The 23,527-nt window shown below is 38.8% G+C and overlaps 1 long non-coding RNA gene across 2 annotated transcripts in view; it reads right to left on the bottom strand.

The window, feature by feature from the left end:
- The window catches only part of LOC131995157 (uncharacterized), a 100,277-nt gene extending 77,194 nt beyond the window's left edge, over window positions 1-23,083 (bottom strand). For both annotated transcript variants that reach the window (XR_009397216.1, XR_009397215.1), the window contains exon 1: window positions 23,034-23,083. This is a non-coding gene — a long non-coding RNA (uncharacterized LOC131995157). The remainder of the gene's footprint in view (window positions 1-23,033) is intronic.
- Window positions 23,084-23,527: the final 444 nt, after the last annotated feature.

The following is a 23,527-nucleotide window of genomic DNA, read 5'->3' on the forward strand; positions in this document are numbered from 1 at the left end:
AGAGAGAATATGATCGCTGCCCCGTCCATTATAAGGAAGACATCTTTGGTCCAACCAAAACACGAGGAACCTAATTGATCACATTACGTGATAGTTGAAATCGCTCATCCAGTGTGTTAAATGTACTATCGATCCGAGGAGCGAATATAGATTCGGATCATTACTTTGTTGCAGCAAAGGTTCGCACCGGTTTGAGCATGGCGAGGAATGTGCAATATAACACTGCACGGAAGCTGGACATTGAAAAGCTGCAACACAACAGATGGCAATAGCGTACACCACTCGACTGATCCAACTTCTTGATGAAAGCACTTGTTGTTCCGATGACATAATGGTGTAGTGGCAAACCATTGTTCACACCATAGAAAATGCCGCGAAATCGGTAGTTGGCCACCGGAAGCCTCCCCCAAGAAACCCATGGTACGACTAAGAGTGTCGAGATGCTACGAACCCAAGCATGCGACATACAGAGCAACCCTGAATCAGTAGTAACGGTATCGGGAGAAAAGGAGAGAGAAGAAACGTCTGGTACGACCAAGAGTGTCAAGATGCTAATGAAACCAAGAATTCGGCATACGGAGGAACCCTGCAATCAGTAGCAACGCACCAGATGAAAGAGAGGTATCGGAAGAAAATGAGAGAGAAGAAACGTTTATACCCGAGAAAGAATAATGAAATGGAAAGACGTGAGTGTGGGCGAATTGAGATGTACAGGAGTCAGAATGAAGTCCGGAAATTCTACCAAAGAATTAAACATTAACCAATAGTTTTAGTGCAGGCACATTCTCCTGCAGAGACAAAGAAGGAAATCTGGTAACATTTTACCCAACTGGTAATGATTTTGCTCACTTATGCAAAATCGGTGAGGCAAGTGACAACATGTGTCACTTGCGCGGCTAACAGACACCGGCACTTAGGTGTGGACGTTTGCGTGCGAGTATTTTTCACAACTTTCGACCTGGATTATCACGACAAGAGTGCATGGATGAACTTCAATCTTTGTATGGAGAGCAAGCACCTTCATATAGAACTGTGAAAACCCGGTTTAAAGAATTCAGTTTCGGCTGACGCTCGCTCAATACCGAATTGCGTGAAGATTGTCAAAAACTCCTGTTGTGCGTTAGTGAGCTTATATTACAAGATCGTAATGTAATATATGGTGGGATATAGGCATCGTTTGGCATTTCTTCCACCAGCATTTATTCGAGAATGCATGAACACCTTGCCGTAAAAATGGTTTGCTCCCGTTGGATTTCACACAATTGGGAAATCGCTGAATAAATGGGTTGTGTCGATTGGTGCAAAGAAATGTTGAAAAAATACGATCGCGGTGCTTCATATAAGATCATCACAGGTGGCGAATCGTGGATTTTTGCGTATTAGCACGAAACAAAACAACAATCGACCGTGTGGGTTTTCGAAGACGAGCCCAATCCAACGAAAGTTGCTTGTGGAAGAAGAAGTGTTCCGCTTGAGCAACGTAGGACGATCTATTCTGAGTTGTATACTAGAATTTGTTTGCCTGAAGTCTTGGGAGATATTCGAAAAGCGAATATGGGAAGACTTTTGTTGTTTTTGTTGTTTGTTTGTTTGTTCACCATGACAAGGCGAGCTCAAACACATCGAATCAAAACCCATGTTTTGGGGGTGTCCCAATCAGAGTGGAAAAAGCGCTTCGACAATTGGTTTGAGGGCATGCAAAAGTGTATAAATCGTGCTGGAGCATACTTTGAAAAACATTAAAAACACTTTGGGTGATAATAATTTGCATTTTTATAATAAGGCCAGAAATTTATATAGTGACCCTCGAACCACCCATGGCAATATGGGGATCAATATAAGATTATCCACCTTGGAGGCCGCTCCTCAGAAACGAATCATCGATAGTGGGGATAGAACTGAAAAATATTTGGATGCCTGATGCCACCCAACCCTTGCTTCGGACCGGACGTTACTTTGCCATGCATGAAACGAATTTCCAGCGCAAGACTGGTATGGTCCAATTAATCGAGAGTTTAGGTTGGTTTTTATACCCAAGCCGGATAAGAAAACTATGTGGGCCTATAATACAAAGTTTTGTAGCTTTAACAGACTGTCATAATTTTTATACTCACCACCATAGGATAGTGTGGTGGTCTTGCAACACATCGAAATAGCCATTTCCAAGCCTTAAAAGTTTATATATCCTTGGTGCTCATAAAATTTGAAGACGATTTAACGATGTCCATGTCTGTCAGCTGTCCGTCCATCTGTTGTAATCCTGATCTGAAGTTTTGCATAGATCCGTATTTCTTAAAACGCAGGCTATGTTGCTGATCGGTCCAAATCGGATCATATTTGGATATAGCTGCCATATAGACCGATGGCCGATTTAGGGTTTTGAAAGCATAAAAACCGCATTTATTACCCGATTAAGCTGAAATTTGGAACATTGAAATGAAATAGGCAACTCGATAACTGAACTGAGTATGGTTCAGGTCAAACCATATTTTGATATAGTTGTCATATAGACCGATCAGCCAGTTTGGGTCTTGAGCCCATAAAAGTGTCATTTATAACCCGATTTCGCTGAAATTTTAAACTGTGACTAAGATAAGGTTTAATGACGTCTGAACCAAATATGGTTCAGATCGGACATATTTGGAAATTAGTATGGATATAGTAGAGTTATAATGTAATAGGGTAATAGGCATATCCATTACTTAAGACATTGGAAAGATCGAAGTTCTTCAGTGGGGCACTACACGCATATTCAAAGCGGGATTCGCTATTAATACCTGCGGTATCAACTTTTTCGGATTATATTTAAATATGACTGCCATATAGAACGATCTGCCAACAAAGGGTCTTTAGCCCACAAGAGTCGCATTAATTCCGCGATTTCGCTGAAATTCCGAGCATTGAGTTGGACTAGGCCACCGAGTATGGTTCAGGTCGGGCCATTCTCTGCTATAGTCATCATATAGATTGATTAGCCAACTTAGGGAGTTGAACCCATAAGTCTCATTTATAACCCGATTTCTCTAAAATCTCAAACTGTGACTTAGATAAGGTTATTGATGCCTGAACCAAATATGGTTCAGATCGGCCCATATTTTGTATATACTTCAGTCGGGCACTACAAAGCAGGGTCGGCATACTCAAAGCAGGGTTTACAATCAACACATACGGTATCAACTTTTCAAGCAGTGCAGGGATACTGTGCAGATGAGCTATGTGTTGAGTATAAATCCAAGGAAAACGGGGCTTCCTGAAAGAACAATACGAAGGAATGAAGCCGCAAAGCACAATTCGATTTCTACTCCTGCAGGAATATAGTCATTAGTAACCGGAAGATGATTTACTGAATGTAAGACCAGTACAGATACTGATAATGTGGAAGGCTATATAGACGGGAAGATTTTTAAAGTAAGTTCGAGAAGGTGCGGAGACAGTCCTACGACGGAATAACCAGAAGCATTGAGATCCACATCAAATTCTTACTTTAATCTTAAATATATCTATTGGGTTGCCCAAAAAGTAATTGCGGATTTTTCATATAGTCGGCGTTGACAATGTTTTTCACAGCTTGTGACTCTGTAATTGCATTCTTTCTTCTGTCAGTTATCAGCTGTTACTTTTAGCTTGCTTTAGAAAAAAAGTTTAAAAAAAGTATATTTGATTAAAGTTCATTCTAAGTTTTATTAAAAATGCATTTACTTTATTTTAAAAAATCCGCAATTACTTTTTGGGCAACCCAATATTTCTTTGCATCTCATATTGTCTATCAATATGTTAACGAGAGACATAAAAACTAAGACTCAAATGTTAATGCCAATTTTGAAGTTAATTATCAGTCAATCATGCCTACTAGGGTAGTTTCTGAGAACTGGGCAGTATATTGTCCCACCATAAGAAGGGGAAATATGTAATAGTGTGCTAAGATCAGCCGGGCCGAATCTTATATACTCTCCTCCATGGATCGCATTTGTCAAGTTCATTGGCCGGTATCTCTTTTTAGGCAAACAAAGAATAATGGTTCATCCATTTATTACCATGCTATTCGAGCCATTATGAACAGATACGGATCATGGTTTGGATGGTGGAGACCATAGTAAAAGTCATTGTGCAAAATTTCAAATCGCATATGAATCGCGCCCTATAGTGGCTCAAAAAGTAATATCGGGAGATTGGTTTATATGGGAGCGATATCATGCTATAGATCGATTCAGACTATATTTGGCACGCATATTTAAGGTCATAGCAAAAGTCAGTGTACAAAATTTCTCTCCAAATGGAAAAGAATTGCGCCCTCTATACGATCAAGAAGTATAATAGGGAGACCGGGAGCTATATCAGGTTATGAACCGATTTGAACCCTACTTGGCATAATTGTTGGAATTGAAACAAAAAGGCTCATACAAAATGTCAGCCAAATCTGGTAAGAATCCACCCATTTTCCTTCGAAAGTGAGTGTGCTTTCAACAGGCGGATAGACGAGCGGACATGGCTAGAACGACTTAGAATGTCAAAACGATCAAAAATATATATACTTTGTTGGGTCTCAGATGAATAATTCGATGTATTACAAACAGAATGACGAAACTATTGGGTTGCCCTAAAAGTAATTGCGGATTTTTTAAAAGAAAGTAAATGCATTTTTAATAAAACATAGAATGAACTTTAATCAAATATACTTTTTTTACACTTTTTTTCTAAAGCAAGCTAAAAGTAACAGCCGATAACTGGCAGAAGAAAGAATGCAATTACAGGGTCACAAGCTGTAAAAAAATTTGTCTACGCCGACTCTATGAAAAATCCGCAATTACTTTTTGGGCAACCCAATAGTATACCCCCATCCCATAGTGGAGGGTATAGAAATGTGTATAAAAAAGAGAAACGCATACCCTCCTTTTTACCTATTGATCGCAATAAGCAAAATACGAAATTTTATAGCGACTGGTTAACAACACAAAGTTCTAAGAAATCCAGCTAAGTATTTAGGTCTAAGAATGAAATTCTTAAACAAAGTACCCATTTATAAGGTATTTATCATTAAAACATGAACTGTAACCTACACCAGCACTATGAGCAGTTCGTCCCAGAACTCTTCCCGATTCGGTTAAGCCATGTCCATCTGTCCTTCCTTCGAGGTGATTGCCTTTCGACTCGAATTATTGATTCTCATTAAACTCGACACCACTGTGGTACAAGGCGCATTAGTGCATACGTTTGTCACAGCCAGCAGAAAAAAAATTCAATCGAATCAGAAAGTATTGTGACTCAGAAATACTTTTTGATTCGATCCAGCTTCGTCCGACTTTTTGTCTTTCTGACCAAGAAAAAGGTCCAACTTTGCACAACTGCCGCTGAAGGAAACGTCTCTTACACGATCGTCTTTGCAGAAAAATGGAACGATGATGTCACCAATCAATAAAAGATAAAGTAGCGTTTTTATCGGAAATATTGGTAACTCCTATACGGTGTGTGCCTGTTCTACACCCCAGCTACGACAGTTTAGCTTGTTTTCGTATCCGCTTAGCCAGAAATTATCCTTGTCGGTGGATTTCCATTGAGATTTTATAACAAATCACGAATTTTGAAAATAAATTTGAAAGATTTACTGTCGTTTCCTGTTTGTGTCAAAATCACAGAGTATCTAAAATGAAAAACTTTGGGTGCTTTACTTTACTCATAAAAAAATTGCACTTTATATCATTTGGGTGTTTTCGGGGTGGCCATAAATACAAACTGTAAATCATCTCACGAATCCAAATCATGCACAAAAATGAAAATCGAACCACGAAGCCAATCTTGGCCAAAATTTCAACAAATAAAATTTAAAACTCGTGTATCCCTGAAACCAGTGGAGATATTGTTTATCTCAATCAGTCTTTTTTTTAGGGATTTTTGAGCACTATCCAGCAAACCAATTTGGAAATCGGACCACAAATGAAGATTTGGCAGCCCGAACTATTTTTCAAAAAGCCAAGCTGACCAACTTTAGGAGACTGCCGAAAGGCGACCGGGCCAGGTAGGGCCTTGAAATTTTGCAGACGATCTCGATAACACCTCTAACCATTCTAAATTTCAAAGAGATATCCCTCCTATTCTCACACTGCATATTATATATTGGGTTGCCCAAAAAGTAATTGCGGATTTTTCATATAGTCGGCGTTGAAAAATTTTTTCACAGCTTGTGACTCTGTAATTGCATTCTTTCTTCTGTCAGTTATCAGCTGTTACTTTTAGCTTGCTTTAGAAAAAAAAGTGTAAAATAAGTATATTTGACTAAAGTTCATTCTAAGTTTTATTAAAAATGCATTTACTTTCTTTTAAAAAATCCGCAATTACTTTTTGGGCAACCCAATACAATGTTTTTCGATTTTCTTCCACAATGAATTTCTTGTTCAAGAGGATCAATGTCTTTGAGGGTTATCGTGTTGGAACCATGCCCATACTCTCAATTCTTAGATCCAAAAACACAGTTTACGGTAGAGCGGTCCAAAGATGGTAACAGCCCATAAACTGTGCTAAATGGTCGCTCTTTGAGAGTTAATGGGCTATAATTAAGACCATTAGTCAAATCTTGTAATGAAATTTTTTTAAATAACAAGTAAAAAGACGTTAAGTTCGGCAGGGCCGCACTTTGGATACCCACCACCTCGGCTATATATGTAAACCACCTTTCGTCAGAATCCGGTGAAAAATGTGTACCTTATGCCCCATAGCAGCTATATCGAAATATGTTCCGATTTGGACCAAATACAAATAAGTACAAGTCATTGTTCAATTGTATATAACATAATATTGGTCTTTTTAGTAGCTATATCTAAAAATAAACCGATTTGAACCATATATGACACGTATGTCGAAAAGTCTAACATAAGTCACGGTGTGAAATTTCAGTGAAATCGGATTATAAATGCGCCAAGTCTACAAATCGAGATATCGGTCTGTATGGCAGCTATTGGGTTGAGAAATTTTTTCACAGCTTGTGACTCTGTAATTGCATTCTTTCTTCTGTCAGTTATCAGCTGTTACTTTTAGCTTGCTTTAGAAAAAAGTGAAAAAAAAATATATTTGATTAAAGTTCATTCTAAGATTTATTAAAAATGCATTTCCTTTCTTTTAAAAAATCCGCAATTACTTTTTGGGCAACCCAATATATCCAAATCTGGACCAAATTGCAGAAAAACGTCGAAGAGCCTAACACAACTCACTGCGCTTTTTGTGAGCCCAAAACCTTAAATCGGAGGATCGGTCTATATGGCAGCTATATCCAAATTAACAAAGGATGTCGAAGGGCCTAACATAACTCACTGTTTCAAATTTGAGCAAAATCGGATAATAAATATGGCTTTTATGGGCCTAAGACCCTAAATCGTAGGTTCGGTCTATATTGCAGTTATAACCAACTCTGGACCAATCTAGGCCAAATTGAAGAACGATATCGAAGGGCCTAACACAACTCACTGTCAAAAATTTCAGCAAAATCGGATAATAAATGTGGCTTTTATTGGTCTAAGGCCCTAAATCGGCGAATCGGTCTATATGGGGGCTATATCAAGATATAGTCCGATATAGCCCATCTTCGAACTTAGCCCGCCTATGGACAAAACAAGAATCTGTGCAAAGTTTCAGCTCAATATCTCTATTTTTAAAGACTGTAGCGAGGTTTCAACAGACACACATGTCTAGATCGTCTCAGATTTTTATGCTGATCAAGAATATATATACTTTATAAGGTCGGAAATGGATATTCCGATGTGTTGCAAACAGAATGACAAAATGAATATACCTCCATCCTTCGGTGGTGGGTATAAAAACTACTATTTTACCAAAAACTGTTTGTATACTGTCGTAGCAAGTATTGGGTTGCCCAAAAAGTAATTGCGGATTTTTTAAAAGAAAGTAAATGCATTTTTAATAAAACTTAGAATGAACTTTAATCAAATATACTTTTTTTACACTTTTTTTCTAAAGCAAGCTAAAAGTAACAGCTGATAACTGACAGAAGAAAGAATGCAATTACAGAGTCACAAGCTGCGAAAAAATTTGTCAACGCCAACTATATGAAAAATCCGCAATTACTTTTTGGGCAACCCAACGTGTTCATTGTTTCACCCGATTTTTAAGAAAAACTGCAGATTTGTTAGTTAAAATAGCAGACCGAAATGTTTATTAAAACCACTGTCCTATAAGCTTTCATATTTTTAGCAGACAAAAATTGTTTGTTTGCTAACTTTTTCCTTTTTTGAATAACAAATTTTGTTGAGTGTAGATGATGCATTCTTTATCCTACTGAGCGCTCCATAACCTAATATAGCTCTCATGTGAAACGATTTCCCGATTTTTAAGATTTTAGAGGGCTCAATTAATATCCGATTTCGCTGAAATTTCTTTTCTCGTAGCAATGACAAGTTCGGTCCATACCTTAATATAGCTGATATATAATCCAATCTCCATATATGGTAAAATCATTCAAAGAACTTGTCAAATACAACCTATTTATTTTAATTCATAATTTTTTTCTTAATTCAATGAATTTTGTAAAGCCTTTTCTTTAAATTCCTGCCTTAACCGACAATTATTCAATGCCTTTTAAAGGCGGCAACTCTACCCATTACGTTTTTCTAGAGTAATGGAGGTACTTAATCTTTACTGGTTATTAGACATGTATTGATTAGTGTGATTATTATTAATTCCTGTTTCGTACATATATAAATTGATGGCCACATTCCTCCAAAAGGGTCTCTCTCTGTGTGGGTATGTGTGCCGATTCAGCTGATGGGAGCGTTATCCGAAGCTATTTATGCAATCATTGTTGAAGGCCATTCATCAAGTTTTGTGGCGGAAATTGCAATAAAACTTCAATGGCATCAAAGGAAATGATCAAAATTACTGAACTCAAGCTAAACAGTTAGGATGAGCAGGCTCACTCTCACACTAACAAACAAGCAAAGAAGCAAAAAGGATACTTTATGGCGGAAGGTAATAAATTCTAAGCACCCTGATGAAAAACAATGCTTTGCAGAACAAAATAAACTAATCAAAAACATATGGGAAATCGGAGGATTGCTTAATATTCAATCTATTTAAACATAGGCCGTTGTAGACTTTACATGATAAACAGGATACCTCTACATAACTTTATGCGCTATCAAATGTACATAGTCCGTCTATAGGCTCAGGAAGAATATGAACACGTCTCTATATGCCTATTTCTTTTTCCATTGAAAGATTTAATTTAATGTTTTTTGATTCGTTGCTGTTTATTTTTTTGTAGATGGCATCCGAGGAACAGGAACCTGATTAAATGAATACTGACTTACGCCTCAGAAGTTTGGTGGGCTGCGTTGGAGAAAAAGTTCAACGTTAGGATAATACAAAAGGTTCAGAGTACATGTTGTCTTGGCATAGGCGGGGCGATGAGGACTACGTCAACTAGGGAACTGGAGACAATTTTAGACATACGACCCATTGACATACAGATCAAATGTGAGGCTATGCCACTTAAGGCGATGGGAGTATGGATTGAGGATGGGAGCAGCTTATACAATCGCGGTATAATCGAGGCGACGATAGGAAACCTGGAAGGAAGGGAAGAAGTTTCTGATCCCATAACTGAGATGAACCTTCAAGTCGAGTGCGAAGCACTGCTGCCATCGGCGCAGTCTTAGATTGACGGAACCTTAATATTGCCATCTGGAAGATCATGTTACACGGATTGATCAAAGCTAGAGGACAGAGTGGGGCTGGAGGTTTACATTGAGAACCCAGGTACTCAGATCTCTTTTAGACTGCCTAACCTCTTTTAGACTGCCTCTTTTAGACAGTCCTGCAAGCGGAGATCCGAGCGATCACAGAATGCGTGAAGGGGTGTGGTGCTAACGCGAGAACGTCGAGTATGAACATCTTTACCGACAGTAAAATTGCCATAAGGGCAATAACAACCAGGACGGCAAAGTGACGAATAGTCTTGCAGTGTAAGAAAGAGATTAACGCCTTCTCTGAGCATGACAAAATCCGCATTGTTTGGGTGCCGGGCCATTACGTAGTAAGGGGAAATGAAAGGGCAGACGATTTGACGGTGAAGGCAGTGGGCGACGAATACGCATGCAACATTGTGGAACAGCGAAACGGTAGGTAGGACGGCGAAAATCCTATGGGAGGATCCGGATCGTGAGAGGACGAGGCTATTACTGAAAGGATGTAAGAAGGAGGTCAGTATAGCTATTGGTATCATAACGGGACACATAAGACTACGAGCTCACTTATGTAAAATCGGTGCGGCAAGTGATTGCATGTGTAGGGCACGCGGGGAAGATGATGGGACGTGCCAGCATTTCCTTTGTCATTGCCCGGTTTTCGCGCCCAAAGGACACCGGCACTTAGGTGGAGACATAATATCAGTCATGAACCAACTTAGGAGAGTGGTATTGAAAACAATTAACTTAAAATTATTTAAACAATTAACTTAAAATTAACTTAAAATTTTTTTAGTTTTTAGAGCGCACAACATGCCGATTACTGGCTTAGGTGTATGTCCATATTGGCAAGGGGCGGATTAATATCTACACGCTCTTTTCAACTTAACCCAACCTACTTACGCCTCAGAAGTTTGGTGGGCTGCGGTGGAGAAAAAGTTCAACGTTAGGATAATACAAAAGGTTCAGAGTACATGTTGTCTAGACATAGGCGGGGCGTTAAGGACTACGTCGACTAGGGAACTGGAGACAATTTTAGACATCCGATTAATCGAGGCGACGATAGGAAACCTGAAAGAAATGGAACAGCGAGGCACTGCTGTCTGCAACACGGTCTTGGGTTGGAACTTTGGTATTGCCATCTGAAAAATCGTGCTACACAGATGAATCAAAACTAGAGGAGAGAGCGGGCCCGGAGTCTCCATTGAAAACCCAGGAACTGATATCCAGTACGGTAAGGTCACAAAAAGTCTTGGAAACTAGCGTCTTTTCCGGGGATGTCCCAATCCGCATCGTTTGGTTGCCTAATCTTGGCGGAGGAAGGGGGAGTGAAAGATCAGACGATTTGGCAGTGAAGGCCAGAGGATTGCTGTCAATAAACTTGGTTAACCCGAAACCCAGTCAAAATGGAAATACTACAACATCTAAACATCTTCCCCACATGCCCTACACATGACTTGACTTGCCGCAACGATTTTGCATAAGTGAGCTCGTAGATTAATGTGTCCCGTTATCATACCGAAAGCTAAACTGAACTCTTTGTTATTTCCTTTCAGTAATAGCCTCGTTTTCTAATGGTCCGGATCGCCCCATAGGATTTTCGTCATCCTACCGACCGTTTCGCTATGCCTCAGCGATACATGCGAGTTTGTCGCCCACACCCTAACTGCGTCGACCCTAAAGTCTTCTTGCTAACCACGTTTATTTAGCCCTCTGGCCTTCATTGCCAAATCGTCTTTTCTTTTAATCCCCAATCTTTTCTTACATTCCAAGATTTTTCGTGACCTTACCGTCTTGGTTGGTGGTCGCTCTGATGGCCAGTTTACTGTTTGTAAAGATGTTTACACTCGACGACTTCGTGCGCACACCACATGCATTCCGTGATAGCCTTCTGAGTGCAGGATCATATTATGGTGAGGCTGTCGCAAAACAGATCTCAGTTCCTGGATTCTCAATGGAGCACTACCCAGCAAAAAAAAAATTTTGAAAATCGGACCACAAAAGAACCAAATTTAGCGGCCTACAAAAGGCGCCGGGACAACCTAGGATCTTGAAATTTTACGCACGATCGATTTCTCTAACACCTCAAGATATATCTCCACCCAATATCCAAATTTCAAAAATATATATTTCCACCCGTTCTCACACGGCATTTTTTTATAAGTTTTTTTTTACGAAAAGAACCAAACTTAGCGGCCTGCAAAAGGCGCCGGGACAACCTAGGATCTTCAAATTTTACGCACGATCGATTTCTCTAACACCTCAGCTAACCATTCCAAATTTCAAAGATATATCTCTACCCGTTCTCACACGGCACTTTTTACAAGTTTTTATTTTTCAATTTTCTCCCACTGTGCATCGCCTTAAGTCTCATAGCCCTAGTGGGTTCTCCAATCTCTATGTCTATGGGTTAAAAAATCTAGAATTGTCTCCAGTCCCCTAAAGGGCGTGGTCCTTATCGCCCAGCCTATACCAAGACGACATGTACTCTGAACCTGTTGTATTATCCTAACGTTGTACTTTTTCTCCATTGCAGTCCACCGAACTACTGAGGCGTGAGTAAGTATCGTTCTAATCGTGCCCCTGTAGAGCCAGTAGATTATCCTCGGATTCAGGACCCATTTCGAGCCTACGTTCCGTCTACACAGTGCCCAACATCGGTAAGCCTTCTCGGTACGCTCCTGAATGTGACACTTCCAAATTCAGTTTCCTGTCCAAGATCACTCCTAAGGATTTAACCTTGTCAGATATCCAAATCGTTCTATTGATGTAACGTGTTACGCGAAATTGGCCCACCTTCGTCTATCTCGTTAACAGGCAGATTTCAGCCTTCTCTGGGTTAAAATTGAGACCCTTTAGTCTAGCCCAGTCGTATGTCATCTGCAAGACCTTTCGGCTCTTCTGCATAGCTGATTCGGATCCCTACTTGCAAGAAGTATTATAACATCATCTGCGATGTTATACTCAGTCAGCATCCGCAATAGGTCATTTATTGTGGTCACCATAATAGTGACGATAAAATTCTTCACCGAGGCGTGCCAGTGCCACTTTCTTCCCTACATTTATGTCATGGGAACCACAATTTATGCTCCTGTTCCTTAGCATATGGTTTATCCAGTCTCTAAAGCCCGGTCCACTCGGTACTGGTCTAAGGATTGGATCAATGTGTCGGTCCGCATATTATTTAAAGTCCCCTCGATGTCTATGTGTACGTCTAGGCATCGAAGGATTCGTCTATTTTATGCACAACCTCGTGCAGGGCAGTCTCCACCTACATTTCCTTGACAGAGGAAAGCTGTTTGTGTTTGAGCAGTTCGCTGGCTGGCCTACACTTTATCATGGTATCTACAATGCGTTCCATGGTTTTGAGTAGAAAGGACGTAAGGCTTATAGGTATTTAGGCCTGTAGTGTTGCAAACTGGCCTTGGTGGGTTTGGGTATAAATACCACCCTTGCCTCCTGCCAGGCTTTCGGAGTATATGAGAGTTCTAAGCAGGTTTTGAAAATAGTGGTCAGATGAGGCGCCAGATAGTCGACCTCCTTCTGTAATAACGTCGGAAATATTCCATCAGGTCCGGGTGAATTAAATGGTTTGAAGCTCCTCAAAGTTTCCTTAACTATAAATTCCGTAATGATAAGTCTTCGATCAACCTCATTATTTCAAGATTCTGATGTCTCCGTGAGCCCCTTCGTATCCTGGGGAAAAGCGTTTTCATCAAAAGCCTCAACATGTTCTCCGCTGTCTCTGCTCTCACTCCCATGTCGTCTACTAACGTTTCAGTATTAATGAGTTTTTGACAGAAACTTTTTCATTTTGGCGGCGTCATTAAGGCTATTGACCTGTTCGCAGAAAAGCTTCCAGGAAGCACGTTTATTAGAAAGTCAGCCCACCTCTTTTACCATTGTTGCGAATCTCCCCGATCATCCAGGGTTTTTCTTGGGCTGATTTCCTTTCTCGAAGAGGACAACTATCTTCGAAAGGCTCCACTATTGCAATCGTTATTCTGTTGACATTGTCGTCAATGCCGTCTATGCTTGGACAATTTAAATCATCTTGTCCAAGTCTTCTTCTGATTAGTCTTTCGAATTTTGGTTTTCAACATATTACGGAAGCTTATCAGATTCGGCGTTGGCCGTGCTTTTCTAAACCTGATGTAGCGATAGTCTGAGAAGCAGAGTTCCTTAGCAATCCTTAAGTAACTTAAATTTTTTATTTTCACTTTACAATAGTTTTAGACATAATTTTTAATAATACTTCCACTTTATATTATTTTTGTTTTCCTTTGTCATCTATCAGGCTTAGCATTTCCTGTGCACATAGACAAGCCGCCACCATAGTTACAATTCTACCAAACAGCAAACACCAACATTTCAAAATAATTTCTTATCGTACGGTTTTCACTTGGATGCATTTTTAAACTGTTGGATACAACTGGTGGATAGACTTTACGAAAACTTTTATACACATACGAGTCCATACGGATATATTTGTTTGATTCACCTTTTTGTGGGTATCTCTCTGTTCCTAGCCTTTCGTCTGATACACTTGTAAAAATTCACAAAAGTTCAAAAGTTTTTGTTTCAATTTTTTGTGTACTTTTAGCAAATCGGAAGTAAATATTTGGTTGGGAAGGCGAGAGTAAAACAACTTTAAAAACTTCGATGTCAATTTGAAAGTTAGATTTTCGAATTTTGTTCCAAATATTGATTGTGTGGATGACTTTGATATGGATTTGTGCAATTTTGTGATATTTAAAGAACGCTTTAAAATTTAAATGGGTTGCAACAAATTATGATGCCAATTGCATAAAATTATTATTATAATGAAAAACATGTTCCTCGTTGGTTGTGATCTCAGACCTAGGATATTTATTATCATTGTTTTTATTTACAAGATGATGGTATGTTGCTATGCAATGACCCATAGGTTAACATTTTGCAACTACGTTTATTAAAGACATGTCCATTTTATTACAAAGTCATTAAACGATCATTAAAGACTTTGAGTAAAGGACATCGTAGCGCAAAAGATAGCATATCCACCTATGACGCTAAAAGCCTGTGTTCAAATCCTGGGAAGAATATCAGTTTGCAGTGATGGTTAACCCCTCTTAATGCGGGCGACGGTTGTGAGGTACCATACCATGTAAACACTTCTCTCCAAAGAAGAGTCACTCTGCGGGACGCTATTCGAACCAGGGCTGCTGAGTCGAGCAATTTTGACTCAACTCCGGCTTCAATCAAATTTCTCGACATCGGTCACTTAAAAATGCTATTTTTATACCCACCACCATAGAATGTGGCTAAACTAATCATGTCATTCCGTTTGTAATACCTCGAAATATTGATCTAGGACCTCAAAAAGTATATATTGGGTTGCCCAAAAAGTAATTGCGGATTTTTTAAAAGAAAGTAAATGCATTTTTAATAATACTTAGAATGAACTTTAATCAATTTATCAGTAACAGCTGATAACTGACAGAAGAAAGAATGCAATTACAGAGTCACAAGCTGTGAAAAAATTTGTCAACGCCGACTATATGAAAAATCCGCAATTACTTTTTGGGCAACCCAATATATTCTTGATCGTCTCGGCATTCTGAGTCGAACAAGCCATGTCCGTCGAATCACGATAGCTGTCAAACGCGTAAACTGGACGCTTAGTATTGATGTAGGTCGTTGCAAATGGGCCATATAGGTTTAGATTTTGATAAACCTCCCATATAAACCGCAATTTTTGTCCGATTTGACTGAAATTTTGCACATGGTATTCCGTTATGACTTCCAACCACTGTGCCAAGTACGGTCCAAATCGTCTAAGAACCTGATATAGCTCCATATCAACCGATCGTCCAATTTGATTTCTTGAGCCCTTAGAAGCCTCAACGACATTTGCGAGGTACAATGCCATGCATGGTCATTTGAAAAATTTTCCCCAAAGAGGTCTCGCACTGTGGAACGCCGATCGGACGCGGCTATTAAAAAAGGTCTCTTATCATTGAGTTTAAACTTGAATCGGAGAGCACTCAATGATGTGTGAGAATTTGCCCCTTTTCGATTCCTGGTGGTAATGTTCTTCCTGGCACCTCATACATTTCGACTCAAATATGGATATCAAATTCGTGCTGCACTTTTAAATCCCTTTATTCGTTTTCTTCTCTCAAATACTTTCATTTGAGTCCCATTTTGCCATAATGGGTCAAATAACCAATTTGACGTATCTTTAGGAGAAAAAGCGCCACCTATAATTGAACGCAAATTTGAAAGTCATATTTGTAATCTTCTCCCTAATACATTCCATTTGAGTCCCATATAGCCATGGACGGCTAATATGATCATTTGGGGGTATATGGGGGTGGGCGACCTGCCATTACTTGGACTTAATATTGTATGCCATATTTGCAATCTACTTCCTAATACTTTTCATTTGAGTCCCATATTGACACGAACTTCGAATATATCTGTTTAGAGAAGTATCGGGGTTGGGGGATCCGCTGGGTACTTGGACCCAAATTTAAATTCCATATTCGTTTTTTGGTCTCCAACACTTTTCTTTTGATGCCCTTGTTGTGCCCATCGGACCACTTTCGGATATGGGTGGCGTTTTTGGGTTAAGGGGGAGGGTCCGCCTCCACCCGATATTCAAAAATTATATAGCCCATGTTTCCTTCCAGACAATCGTACATAATCTATGAAAACTTTAAGAAAATCGGTTCAGCCAAGTATCATATAGTCACAATGGGGTGGCGTGACCCCCTATACTTCGATCTGATTTTGTAAGCCAGATTCAAAATCTACTTTTCATTTAAACCCCATATTGAAATGAACGTCCAATATGTCTGTTTGGAGGAGTTTTTGGGTTAGGGCGGCCAGATGGGTACTTAGACTCAAATCTCAATACCAAATTCGTATTCGCACTCTCCAATACTTTTCATTTGATACCTATGTTCTCCCGACCGGTCCACTTTTGATTTTTGGTTGTGTTTTTGGCCTTAGTTTCCTTCCAGCCTTTGTTTCCTTCTAGACCAACCCACACACAATGCGAAAATTTCGACATGAATTTGTATACCAGGTTATAGATCGATTCGCACCGTACTTGGTACAGTTGTTCAAAGTTAACGCAAACACTACATTGCGACTTCTAAGGGCTTAAGAAGTCATATCGGGACATCAGTTTATATGGGAGCAATATCTGAATTGGTAAATATGTTCGGATGGGGGTGTTTTTGGGGGTGAGGTGGACCTCCATCAGATTCGTGCTCTACTCTCAAATACCTACCATTTCAGTCTAATATTATTATAATTGGTTTATATTTTCTTGTTTGATTCTCTTTCGATATAATAACCACATTAACCACACTCGACAACCCTGTCTATTACCAGTACTTTTCCCAATGCATTTATTTTTATGTAGTGACAGATATTCTTTCTGCGTAAAATTACACTTCTTCCGTACTACACATGATTTTGTTCATCTGTTGGAAGTTGTATTGACGAGAGCAACGGCAATGGCTCTCGTGGTTGCTCAGTGTGCCCAGGTTCGAATCCTGGCCGTGCTCTTATATTTTCATTTGCGGAGCTTTGGAGGTGGCGCGCCCCCTCTAGATAGCGCACCTTAAAAAAAAGATACCAAATTTCTGTTTTGAGTTTTTATAAACAAACAAAATTTCGCTTCAATCGCCCAACACATCTCCGAGATCTGGCGTTTTTGAAAATACGGTAAGGGGAGGGTCCGTCCATTAAAGTTTGGATGTTTGATGTACTTAATTCTCTTGGTTTTGGTGGTGGATTGAAGTACCCAAACACTTGGAAATCAGTTCCATACTCTACTCCCAAAAACCACATGTGAGCTACATATTGCAATAGTCGGCATATATGTGTGGCTTAGGCGGAATTTAGGCTAGGCGCCTCAGAAACACTTGGCCAAAAACAGATACCAGATTTGAGACCCTTTTTGCCATAATCCACAAATATGCCCAGTTTGAGGGGTATGTAGGGTGGAGCGGCCACCCACGCATTTTGCACTAAAAAATATCAGCATCGTGCTTTACTCTCAAATCTCTATCATTTTAAACTTAACGGCCATTGGTTTAGGGGGAGTTTATGGGGTGAGACGACCTAAAACACTTAGCCTCAAAATTGCGCAAACATGGTTTAGTACGTGTTAGATGACAACGCTGACACTTAAGGTAATTTTTATGCCAAGTTCTTACTCTACTCTTAAATACCTTTCATTTGATACCCATATTGCCCAAAGCGGTAAAAGTGTCCTGTTGGGTGTTGTTTTTGGGAGAGGGGGATCCCCCGACATTTAGGGTGACATTTTTATACCAAGTTCTTACTCTACTCTTAGATACCTCTCATTTAAAACCCATATTGCCGAAAGTGGTAAAAGTGTCCTGTTGGGTGGTGTTTTTGGGGGTGGGGAACCCCCGACACTAAAGGTGAAATTTGTATGCCAAGTTCGTACTCTACTCTTAAATCTCTTTCATTTGATACCCATAATGCCCAGAGCGGTAAAAGTGTCCTGTTGGGTGGTGTTTTTTGGGGAAGGGTGATCCCCCCGAAATTTGGGGTCACATTTTTATACGGAGTTCGTACTCTACTCTTAAATACCTCTCATTTGATACCCATATTGCCCAAGGCGTTAAATGTGTCCTGTTGGGTGATGTTTTTGTTCGTAGTCTACTCCTAAATACCTTTCATTTGATACCCATGTTGCCGCAGTCGGTAAACATGTCCGATCGGGTGGGTTTTGAGGTGGGGCGCTCCCCCATATAAGTTAACCCCAAAATTGTACACCAATTTCGTGTTTTTGGGGTACCAGAAGATGACATGCTAAATTTCCCTTAAATCGGTGCACCCTTCTTCGAGATCTGGCGTTTTTGAAAATCGTGGTAAGGGGGAGGGTCTGCCCCCTCTTCGGATATCAAAAAATTAAGTGAAATTTTCATGAAAATCAGTTCAGCCGTTTTTGAGTCTATAAGGAACAGACTAACAATTCCTGATTCGAACTAGGCTTTAAAGAGGAGGTCCCTCATCATTCAGCACTCATTGATGTGAGATGTTTTCCCCAGTTCTTTCATAACATGTTTATGGGCAAATTTGCAAGAATTTGAGAGTGTACCAGTTTTATAGATTTTATTTTGTGAGCAAAGAAAAAACTCTTAGAAGAATTTAATATTTCTATCCAATGGCGTCTCGCCAAAAAATTATATAAATATATTTATTATTCACATATGAACCCAAAACAGTATAAGCCACCTCTCTATATTGAGCCCAACTCAGACACAATAAAAATTCCTCAGAGTTCTGGGCTGTTTAAAAAAAGCAATATCACAAAAGGAATTTTTCGCCAGAGAAGTCATTGCTAACGATTCAAATATTTTCACATTGCTAAAGAGTAAATTGAAATTTTTTACGATGCGTATGCAGTTTGAGCTTGCAGGGAAATAAAGTACAAAAAGAAAATGGTTGTTATATATAATATGGGCTCAAAATAAAACAAAGAAAAGAGCGTTAAGTTCGACCAGGCCGAATCTTCTATCTTCTTGAATGAAGTTTAAAAGTATTGTATATAGGAACAATTTGAAGTCATAGAATGATATGGACCAAACTTTTCGTGGCTTTTAGTAATCATACAAAAATACCACGTTTATTATTGTATTTCAGCCAAATCGGATAGAAATTGCGCCCTCCAGAGACTCAAGAAGTCAAATCGGTAGATCGGTTTATATGGGAGCTGTACCTGGCAATGAAACGATTAAGACCATACCTAGCATAAATATTCGAAATCAAAATTAATCATCTCATGCAACATTTCAACCAAATGGGATAGTAATTTCAAGGTTCAAGAAGTCAAGACGGACGGCGTATCAAACATGAACTTAAATAGCCTATTCACAATCCCAACCGACCTGCAATAATATTTAATTTGTGCAAAATTTCAAGCACCTAGCTCTACTCCTTCGAAAGTTAACGTGCTTTCGACAGAGAGGCAGACGGACGGACGGACATTGCTAAATCGACTTAGAATATTAAGACGATCAGATCAATATTTCGATGTGTTACAAACGGAATGACGAAATTAGTATACCCCCATACTATGGTGAAAGGAAAAAAAGGCTTAATCCCTTATCTCTTTTTGTCTTCCGCAACAGGCCACCTTCATTTGATAATGTTTTTAAGTTTATTTATTTTTGTTGCGCTTTAGAAATAGATTGTCTCAGTGATAACAAATAGCTGTTTTATTTCTTAAATCCCATTCCTTTAACTGCAAAAAGGATTTTATCCTAAAAAACATCTTTGTAAGATGACTGCATAAATCAAAAAAAAAATAAAAGTTGTGCTCGCGTATATAGTGCGCAGGTCGGTCTGGTAGGAGAGTTGGTAGCGTGCTTGGATTAGCAGTGCGAGGCTCGTGGGTTCAAATCTCCAAAAAACGATGCTATCTTACAATTTAATGAACATTTTTCCAAAACAAAAATTAGGATATGTTCTCTAAAGACAAAGTTTTTATTGAAATTTTCTCTAAAGACAAAATGTCAATGAAAAATTTTTTAAAGACAAAGTTTTCAATGAATTTTTCTTTAAAGGCAAAATGTCAATAAAATTTTCCCTAAATTCGATGACATTTTCTCAATGGCTGGTACCATGTTCGTTTTTCACGGTTGAAACCCTTTTTCACGATAAATTTTTAGAAATATTTCGAAAAAAAAAACAATGATAAAATAACAATTTTATTAAAATTTTGACATATGTAATGACGGAATGTGCTACCGAATGAAATCAGCAAGTTTTTCTGCTTTAAAATCTATTATCTAAAATAAAGTAATCGCCGAAAAATATCGCAAAAATCGAATAGAGTACCAGCCTTAAGATAAAATTTCAATAAAATTTTCTCCTAAGACAGAATTAAAATGAAATTTTCTCTAAAGATAAAATGTTGGTGAAATTTCCTCCAAATATTAAATGTTAGTGAAATTTTCTCTAAATACAAAATTTTAATCTTATTTTCTCTCGAAAATTTTAATGGAATTTTTACCAACAAAATTTCTTTGAAAATTTCTGCAAGACAAAATTTGTAAGAAATTTTCTGTCAAGACAAAATTTCAATAAAATCTGTCTTTGGAAAAAATTTCTTTGAAATTGTGTCATTAAAAAGTACTAGCCGAACTTGGCCCGCTCGGCAGCGCCTTCTTTAATGTCCGACTATAAAGATGAACACCTGGGGTCGAATCCTGGCGAGAACATAATAAAATTTTCAGCAGTGGTTATTCTCTCCTAATGCTGGCGACATTTGTGAGGTACTATGCCATATAAAGACTTCTCCTCAAAAGAGGTGTCGCTCCGTCAGCACGCCGTTCGGACTCTCATTGATATGTGAGTAGTTTGCCCCTGTTCTTTAATGGAATGTTCATGTGCAAATTCGCATTTGCATACCTTTTATTTGAGACCTTTATTACAACGGTCCTGTTTTGGTAAAAGTTTAAAGATAGGGACATTTCACATTACACTTGAATCGGACAGCGTTCATTGATATGTGAGAAGTTCGCCCCTGTTTTTTAATGAAATGTTCATGGGCAAATGTTTGCTCTACTCCCTTAAACCTTCCTTTGGACTCCTATATTGTATTGGGTAAATATGTCCAGTTTGGGGCGTATTTAGGGAGTGAAGTGGCCACCCAGACACTTGCCCCTTAAAGTAAAATTAAGCTTTGTGATATACTCTCAAATACTTTTTAGCTTCATGTTACCATAGTCCGTAATTAAGTCTTGTTTCATTGGATTTCGTTGATTTCATTTCATTTGTATTGACCATCCATTTGACGAGGAATGCTTTTTGGGTGTGGGGTAGGACCTCAGACATTTCGCCCAAATATGGATGTCAAATTCGTGTCCTACTCCCAATTCCTACTCCCATTTAATCCCAAAATTGCCATGGTTGATAAATATTTATGGGTTTGGAAGGCTGGGGCTGAGGCTGGGTGTGGCACTCCGCCACTTTGCCCTAAAATAGGTATCAAATTTGTTATTTACTCTCAAAACCCTTGAGCCCCATATTGATATGTTTGGGGAATAATTTCTCCTTAGGGGTTGCTTTGAGGCTTACCCACAAACACTTGGCCCCAAAACTGGATTCCTTTCCTACTCTCAACTACTTTTCATTTGAGACCCATATTGCCATGCTGGGTCAAATAGCCTATTTAACCTTCCTAGCGCCACCTATGTACTTCAACACACATTTTAATATCATTTTCCTAACCTACTCCCAAATTGCTTTCATTTGAGTCCCACGTAACCGTGATTGGCTAATATGCCCATTTTGGAGGGTTTTTGGTGGTGTGGACACCTCCCATTAAATGGACTTAATTTTAACTTGCCGTATTCGTAATTTACTCCCGAATATCTTTCATTTGAGTCCCATATTGACATGAACGTCCAAAATGTCTGTTTGGGGGAGTTTTGGGTTTGGGAGCGGCCCGCTGGCAATTTAGACTCAAATTTTAATATCATACCTCTACTTGATTTTGTATGCCAGATTCTTACTACTACTACTCCTAAATAATTTCATTTGAATGTCATATTGATTGACGTGACATGGATATTCGTATTCGACTCTTCAATAGCTTTCATTTGGTACCCATATTGTCCCGCTCGGTCCACTTGTGATTTGTGATGGTGTTTTTGGGATAAGTGGTCGCCCCGTCCCCTGTTTCCTTCGGGACCAACCTTTACTATCTGTGAAAATTTCAAAGTAATCGGTTGAAACAAACAAACAAACCGAAAAAGACACATCCAAACAAACACCACATGATTTTTATGTAAAAGATTTCACTTAAATTTAGTTTTTAGAAAAAAATTTCGTTGAAATGTTGTCTTTAAGGAATTTCACAAATATTTTCTCTTATAAAAAATTTCCTTGAACTTTCCAAGAATTTTTCGCAGGGTGGTCTTCAAAAAAAACTTGAACTTAAATGTTCGCTTCTAGGGCCACCGTAGCGCAGAGGTTAAATGACCGCCTATGACGCTGAACACCTCGGTCGAATCTTGGCAAGAACAACAAAAAAATTTTCAGGCAGTGGTTATCCCTTCCTAATGCGGGCGACATTTTTGAAGTAAACATGGCATAGCAGCCATCTCAAAACTTCTCCCAAAGAGGTGTTGCCCTGTAGCACGCCGTTCGGATACGGCTATAAAAAAGGGGTATCTACGCTTAAAATTGGATCGGACAGAACTCAATGGTATGTGAGCAATTTGCCCCTGTTCCTTAATGAAATGGTCGTGGCTAATTTCCATATAAATTATACAAAATATTTACAAAATATTTATATAACCTACATACCTTTACATTGCCAGCAGAAACCAGCGTGTTGTTCATTGTTAACGCCAATTGTCCATTTTCTATTTCCCTTGCATTCGTTGAAGTTATAACACACTTAATTCATTTTGCATACATACGACATACGTACATATATGTATGTATGTATGTTAACACAATCATGTTATCTTTTCACTTCAAATATCTTGTTACACGTTCAACTCCTTTCCACTTAACTTTTTATAAATTATCAGAAAATGTCCACCACTCAATCAAGTTTTGTAATTTGTACATATTATTTCTTATGGGCACACATTTTTATTGTTAATAAATAGTTCTTGACAAATTCTCATTTTATTCGCTAAAGCATTTCACGAGTCTTATAACCTAACCGGCAATTAACGACAAACTGAGATGACATAAACGAAAATGCAAAAATTAACTACCAAATCAAAACAAAGCAACAACAAATACACAAACATGGGAGTGAGAGGAAAATATTAAAGTGTTTTCGTTAA

Source organism: Stomoxys calcitrans, chromosome 2 (assembly GCF_963082655.1).
Source record: "Stomoxys calcitrans chromosome 2, idStoCalc2.1, whole genome shotgun sequence".
Taxonomy (NCBI): Eukaryota; Metazoa; Arthropoda; class Insecta; order Diptera; family Muscidae; genus Stomoxys; species Stomoxys calcitrans.